At 35.2% G+C, this 7282-nt stretch overlaps 1 protein-coding gene across 1 annotated transcript in view; it reads left to right on the top strand.

Moving 5' to 3' along the window:
- Positions 1–33: 33 nt before the first annotated feature.
- Cop1 (COP1 E3 ubiquitin ligase) overlaps positions 34–7282 on the top strand; it is a 178275-nt gene continuing 171026 nt past the window's right edge. Inside the window, exon 1 of the mRNA XM_033762106.1 lies at positions 34–107. The gene's annotated coding sequence lies outside the window, so the exon portion shown is untranslated. The remainder of the gene's footprint in view (positions 108–7282) is intronic.

Genomic DNA, 7282 nt, shown 5'->3' with positions numbered 1-7282 from the left:
AGCTCCAACCTCGGCGGCGGCGGCGGCAGCAGGAAGCGCCCTCTGCTCGCCCCCCTCTGCAACGGGCTCATCAACTCCTACGAGGACAAAAGCAACGACTTCGTCTGGTGGGTTGTAAGAGCAGTCGCTGCCAGCTCGGCTGCGCGTTACTGCTGCTTAGGCTGGTGGGGTCTGATGTTGCGTGGCTGATCGACAACTTGGGGTACTGGTGTTCTTGGGGGCGCCTGTTCAGAATTTGCTGAGACCTTCGGTCTTCTGGTTTGGAAGTGGAGAAATGGGGCTAATAAAAGCAGTGATTGGTTTAAGTGCTAGTGTGCAGGCGGTGAAGGGAGTTCAGGTAATAACAAGGGGCAGAGAAAATCAAACGGTTATGGGGAAATTTGGGCAAGGAGATTAGGTTTTAAGTTATTTGGGTTATCTGGTGAATTAAGCACCCAGTTGGTCCACTGTGCTTGTTCAGATTAAATTTGTAGTCTTGAGGACTCAGCTTCCAGGGTTGCTGAGAGAGAGGATTGCTGGTTAAAATTTGCTTATTTTAATATGGCAGATGATCTAAACGTGAGATTGGATGTTTTAAGGAGAAATAATCTTTAAATAGCCTTCACTTGTATGCATATGTCTCTTCCCAAAGGGTAGGCCACTTTTAAATCTGTTGAGGATACTGTAGACAGTCTGTTCACGAATAATTCTACTTTTCAAACGAATAACTTGAAACAAGGAGCCATGCTTATTACCATTTGCCTGTCTCCAGTGGACCAACTTGAGAAATGCTAAGTATAGACATTTTGTTGTTATATTAAGTGAGAGCATTGATTGTTTTGAAGAGAATGTTTTAGAATTTTTGTTAGGTTTTAGATACTGGTAGGATTATGAGAAAGTAATTGCTTTTGGCTGATTAAGAACTGGTACGGTTTGGGGCCTTTCTGCTGGAATAAATTATTGACTGATTTTGTGATGTGGTGTGGGAAATTTTGATTCACTCTAGGGTTGAAGATGGTCAGAGTTGGTGTTATTAAAAGTAATAGGGCTAGAAATTGGAACTATTTGGGGAGTTCTGGATTAATAGTTTTTAATTCCTGCAGGAATGCAGTGATGTCTGCATAAACGTTTCTACTTTTGTCTTAAATTATTCTGGATTCAGAATTAATTTATTTTATTGAAACGAGTATATTTGATATTTATAAATAATTAAACAGTTCATGATTGGATCTAAAAGGTGTTTGTACAATTACTCAATTATTAGTGCCACATGATAAGGTAAAAGCCACTAAAACAAATTGGGGTTTGTAGAGTTTAGTTCTCTTTTAAGCCACCTTTTATATTTCAGGTTAGAGTAAGTTAAAGAAAAAAGAAACATGGGACATCTTTATAGGTACTAAAATAGCATAAGAGGTGTGAGAAATAGGGCTAGGGAATTCATTCATTGAGTCATCAACAGGTACAGGTACAGTACTTGCCATCGCTGTCTGCCAGACACCATCGGAGTTTCAGTGTACATGGGCTGTGTTATAGACACTTGCAGAAGGACAGAGGAGCACCTGATACTTATTTTTTTAAGGAATAAAATTATACTCCCATTAATTAAAATTATATTCCCATTGAGTCAATTATGTAACTTTGTTTCAAATTAAACGAACATATATGCCCCCACCACCATCAGTGAATGAAAACTCCTATCTCCAGAATATCAGTTTAGTCCTTTCTGTGCAACGAATTAGAAAGTCAGTTTTGTAGGTTTGAATGCATGTGCTTAGCCCAGTGGTTGGGCCCCCCACTTGAAGCCAGGGCCTGTAGCAAAGGTTACACCCGCAGCGTTTTTTTTTGTTTTTGTTTTTTTAAGACAAGATCTCACTAAGTTCGGTTGCACAGTCTGGGTTTGAAGTTGCCATCATCCTGTCTCAGCCTTTCAGAGTTCTGGGATTTAAAGGCATGTGCCAGATGTCCCGTTACTCTAGTGGTTCTTAAATTGAGTAAGTTGGAGGGAAGCAGTTGTTTCATTCTTATGAGATAAATGTTTTTATCCCTAACCACTTCCTCTTCATCCCAAGAAGACATACCAGAATTGGAAGTTAGGGTGGGCATGTCCTGTTGTCTTTGAGAACATTTGATTTAATAAAGTCACATACCTAATTTCAGGAACATACACTGGCCTCTCCCTCTCTCTCTCTCTCTTTTTTTTTTTTTTTTTTCTTTTGCAGTACCAGAGATTGAACTCAGGACCTTGTGCTTGTGAGGCAAGTGAGGAGCCACTGAGCTAAATCCCTGGCCCTATCTCCTGACATACTTAAAAGTAACTTTACCTGTACTTGCAGAATTGGTTACCATTTTAAGGATTCATCATTTGCATTAATAATTCATACAAAAGATTGAAAGTATTATTAAGTTACAGGTAATTATAACAGTTTTATAAGTAGAGGTGCTACAGTGTAGGAGTGAGTGTTATTTAGCTTGATGTTGCATACATTGGCATTCATAGGAAGCTTTTTTCAAATTTTTGTAATATTAACCATTTAACTTGAACCCTGAATCTAGACTATTTGAATGATGACTTCTTTCTTCTGTTCTGACTTATTTGTTTTGTTGTATAATTACTTTCTCTGGGTTGGCTTTTCCATGTATGTGAAGTGACCTTTTCTAGCTTGACAAAAGGTAATTTTTCAAGTTGCAGCAGAAATATGTGATTACAAGTGAATTATAAGCTTCTTTTGGGAAGGTTTAACTTTTAATTATCTTCTTGATAGAAAATAAGGTCTACATTAAGTAAATTTACTATTTAGTAAATATGTGATTGCCTATTTTTGTCAAACTAGTGTGACTGTCTCTAGGAGCTCATGATTTAATTCAAAGAAAGACTTAACCACATAATTATAATATCATAACTTGGTATCATTGCTTCCCTTAGTATCATAGCAGATACGAGTACCATCTCCTTTCTGTTACCATGCATATGTTACATACTTCAATGAATTTAGATGTTGTGTCATAGTCCTTAACACAATAATTTAAGAAGGCTATATATCACATTTAGTTACTAAAAATGAAACATTTTTGCTACTATATTTTCTGAATTATTAAAGACTAAAATGGAGTCAGATGTGGTTACACATACCTGTAATCCCAGCACTCTGGTAGACTAAGGCAGGACGATCTGAAGTTTGAGCCTAGCCTGGGCAACTTAGTGACTTATTCAGACCCTGTCTTCAAATAAAAAGGGCTGTGGATATAGCTCATTGAGAAGGTTCTGGCTTCTATCTCAAGTCAAAACAGACAAAAACGCTAAAAACAGGCAGGCAAAACCAACTAAAATAGGAAATAATAGAACCTATCATGAAAATGAAGATGATAACGTTTGTGTGATTCAATTCACTTATTACATGTGTATGTAATTATGTGCAGTATAGTTCTCACTGAGTGTTAGGGTAAGAAAAATTTGAGTCATTGTATTATGGGATATAAATTTCTCTTTTAAAAAGTGGAAAATTTAAGTGGCCTTTTTAGACTATAGTGAGTTTATATATGTAGGAGTAAAGGTACTTTGAAGAGCTGTTAAGGCATATTCAGTTACTGAAATAAACTTCAGCATTTATTACATTATTAGTGTATTAATAGCAGTCAAGAACTTTCTCTTGAATCTGCAGAACTGAAATTTGGCTCTTTTATCATATAAAAAAAAGTGCCCTTTTTTGAGGGGATAGGTCTCTATGTGGCTTAGGAAGGCCTCAGATTTGCAGTTCTTTTTCACCCTTACATGTGCCATTTGAACAAAAATAATGAAGAAATGTACTCTGAAGATGATTTCATATTACAGCAGTTCAGGATGGTCCATCTGACTCTCATCAGATGGTGAATCATCAGCATCATTGTTAGCAGAAAACTTAGCTGAACTGAATGCGGAGAAAATGACAATTATAAAATAGGATACAATTTGAATTCTAGTCTATAAATTGAGAGGAAAGTACTTGTGCAGTAGTAGTTCATTATCAAAGAACTATTTGATTAGTAGTGAACTTTTCCTGGTACAAATTTTTTTGTGTGTTTTTTCTGATAGTGAGCTAACATTACATAGGTGATCACGTTCCATTAAGGATTGTTATTAATTGCAAACTTAAGCTTGCAATCTTGGTGCCCACTTTTCCTCCTTGTATTTGCTCTTGATGATTTCTTTCTGTTTTAAGTATTTTTCTTAGCCTGTAGCCCTTCTCAAAATATTTGCAGCTTGAGAGGAACCCCTGCTGGATTACACACAAGGGTATTTGCACTGAGCTACATCCTTTTTTATTTTGTATTGTAGGTCAGGGGCTTGCTAAGTTTCCCAAGATGGGCTTGAAGTTGAGATCCTCCTGCTTCAGCCTCCCAGAGTGCTAGTATTACAGGTGTGCCCCACCATATCTGGCTGGAAAAACTTTTTCATGGTGAAATTAGCCAATCTTTTCTTTCCTATAAAATTTGCATTAAACAAAATTAAATACTTTTTGAATTCTTGACCTGTTATTACCTGTGGTATGTTCACCCTCATCTTTGCCCTCCTTTTATTTGGCTTGTGTCTTTCTTCATTTATGTTTATGTCAGCTTCTATTAGTATAGATCCTTGCCTTCTCAAGTAATAGTTTTGTAGAGATTAACATTTTCTCCTCATATTTTCATACCTGTTAGTTGTCCTTTCATTTTTCACAGTTAAGTTTCGTGAACTGATCCCCCCACACACTTTTTCTGTAGAATGAATGGTGAATTGCAATAGATGGTCTGATTTATTTTCATTCCATTTTTGGTATAATTTTGGAGAATCTGTTTTTCATTTTTTCTAGTTTGTGGTTGAGTAGAAGCTCTTTTCCCCAAATTCAGAGTTGGAACACAAAATTCAGGTCCAAGCAATCCATTGCATTGAAATCCTTGTTCTCAGTATTAGTTCAAGGACGGACATTTCAGTTCAGTAGAAATACTGAAACAAAGTGGGCTTTATAAAAATTATAGATGACCATTTTTGGAACCCTTAGATGCATACCTGAAACTCAGAAGTTCATAAATGCCATTCTGAAGTTAAGATTTAATGTGTTCTATGAACAATTAGGGACAGATACTTAACAGTAACCATAAGTACTCAAAATATAAGCTTCTGTTATTTGCCAAGCTCTATTCTAAGGATTTTATATTACTTGATCTTCAAAACTACTATTTGATAGAGGTACTCTTAGAATTCCCATTTTGTAGACAAGGAAATAAAGCCTAGAGAGGTTATGTAATTTTACTCCACAAAGTAATGGAGGTGTCAATATTTCTATCATTCTTGCTAGTTTGTGCCAACACTCAGCACTGCTCTCTACCCTCATATATGATAATTGACAATCAGTGATCTGTTTTCTATCACTTTTGTTTTGCTTTTTCTAGAATTTCATGTTAACAGAGTCATTTGGCATTTAATCTCTGTTTGGGTTTTTTATCTGATATTTCTAAGATATAGGTAGTGGTGATGTTTAGATTTTGTGTAGATCACAGCATTAGCTCGTTATGTGCTTTTCTGTTACAAGACAGTTATTTGCTTCTAGTTTTTGGTTACTGTGAAGAAAGTCATAAACATTCACATAAAGTTTTTGTGTGAACGTGACTTGGTACCTCTTGGGAAAATGTCTAGTAGTTGATTGTGGACTCTGTGGCAAGTCTGTGTTGCAAAAGTATTTCTAAAATTGCTGTACAGTTTTTTAAATTTATTTCTACTAGAAACAAAAATTGCAGTTGTTTTACATTCTTGCCAATACTGGATGTTTTTAGTCTTGAATTTTAGTCACTGTAGTGGATTATAGTGATATTTCTTTGTTATAATTTACCTGAATGACTAATGATTTCAAGTAGTGCTTATTTTTCATTTGTGTATCTTCTGTGAAGTGTCCTAATCTTCTGCCTATTTCTCCTAAATTCTTTATGTATTCTGGATATATGTCTTTTATCTGACTTAGATTGTAGTATTTTCCCCTTTATTTTCGTTCACTTTCATTTTCTTAATGGATTTTTGAAGTATAAAAATTTTAATTTTTTTCTTTTATTGAGTTTATTGGTACATTTTACGTATACAGTACAGTTACATTCATTATTGGGATCTTGTACCTTTACATGACAGATGGTCTTGGAAAAATTTTAATTTTAAATCCAGCTTATTGATTTTTTTTATTATGTGTGATTTTTTTTTCCTGTTTTAGTTAAGAAATTACACACACACACAAATTCCTGGGTGTTTTCTTCTAGAAGATTTATAATTTTCTTATGGCTGTATTGCATTTCAAGTTAGTTTTTGTACTAGGTATGCTAAGGGCTGAAAGCTCCCTCAACCTCCATGGATATCTGATTATCATAACACTATTTATTAAAAAGACTGTCTTGGTTCATTAAAATTTCTGAAAAATTAATCATGTATGAATTTTCTTTATCTTTGTTCTCCTGAGCTGTATGTTTATTTCTACACCAATACCATACTGGTTTGTTACTGTATCATTGTGATAAATCTAGAGATCTGGAAGTATAATTTTGTTCCCATAGTTCAAAGTGTTTTGGTTATGTAAGTTCTTTCCATTTCCACATACTTTTTTTTTTTTTTTTTGGTACCAGGCATTGAACTCGGGTCCTTGTGCTTTCAAGGCAGGCCACCAAACCGCTGAGCTAAATCCCCAGCGCTTCACATACTTTTTCTTTTGGTATGGGAGATCAAACACGGGACTTTGCATTTGTGAGTCAGGTGGTGGAACCACTGAACTAAATCCCTGGCCCTCCACATACATTTTAAAATTAGCTCCTTGAGGCTGGGGTATAGATAAGTGAAAGAGCATATACCTTAAGTTCAGCCCTTAGCACTGGAAAAAAAAATTAGTTTGACAATTTCTATAAAATGGGATGTAGGTTCTTAGTTTGAGTTCCTTTGACTCTATTATTCGTCTTGGGAAAACTTGATATGTTTTTACTGACTCCTTTGAGCCATGAACATAGGATATTTCTTCAGTTATTAGGCCTTCATTGTTTCTTAGCAGCGTGTTTAACTTTTCAGTGTTTGGACTTTACAAATTAAAATTAAAGACATATTAAAAAAGATAATATATATGAAAATTTAAAAAGTGTTTTTGCACCTTTGTTTATGAGTAATACTGGTTTGTGGTGTGTGTGTGTGCGCGTGTGTGTGTGTATACATACATATACATATATATATATGTATGTATATGTGTGTATATATATATGTATATGTATATATATGTGTGTGTATATGTGTGTGTGTGTGTGTGTACACACACACACACACACA

The sequence above is a fragment of the Fukomys damarensis genome, unplaced genomic scaffold (assembly GCF_012274545.1).
Source record: "Fukomys damarensis isolate Sample0158 unplaced genomic scaffold, DMR_v1.0_HiC HiC_scaffold_11, whole genome shotgun sequence".
NCBI lineage: Eukaryota > Metazoa > Chordata > Mammalia > Rodentia > Bathyergidae > Fukomys > Fukomys damarensis.
This window is presented reverse-complemented; position numbering and strand designations above follow the sequence as displayed.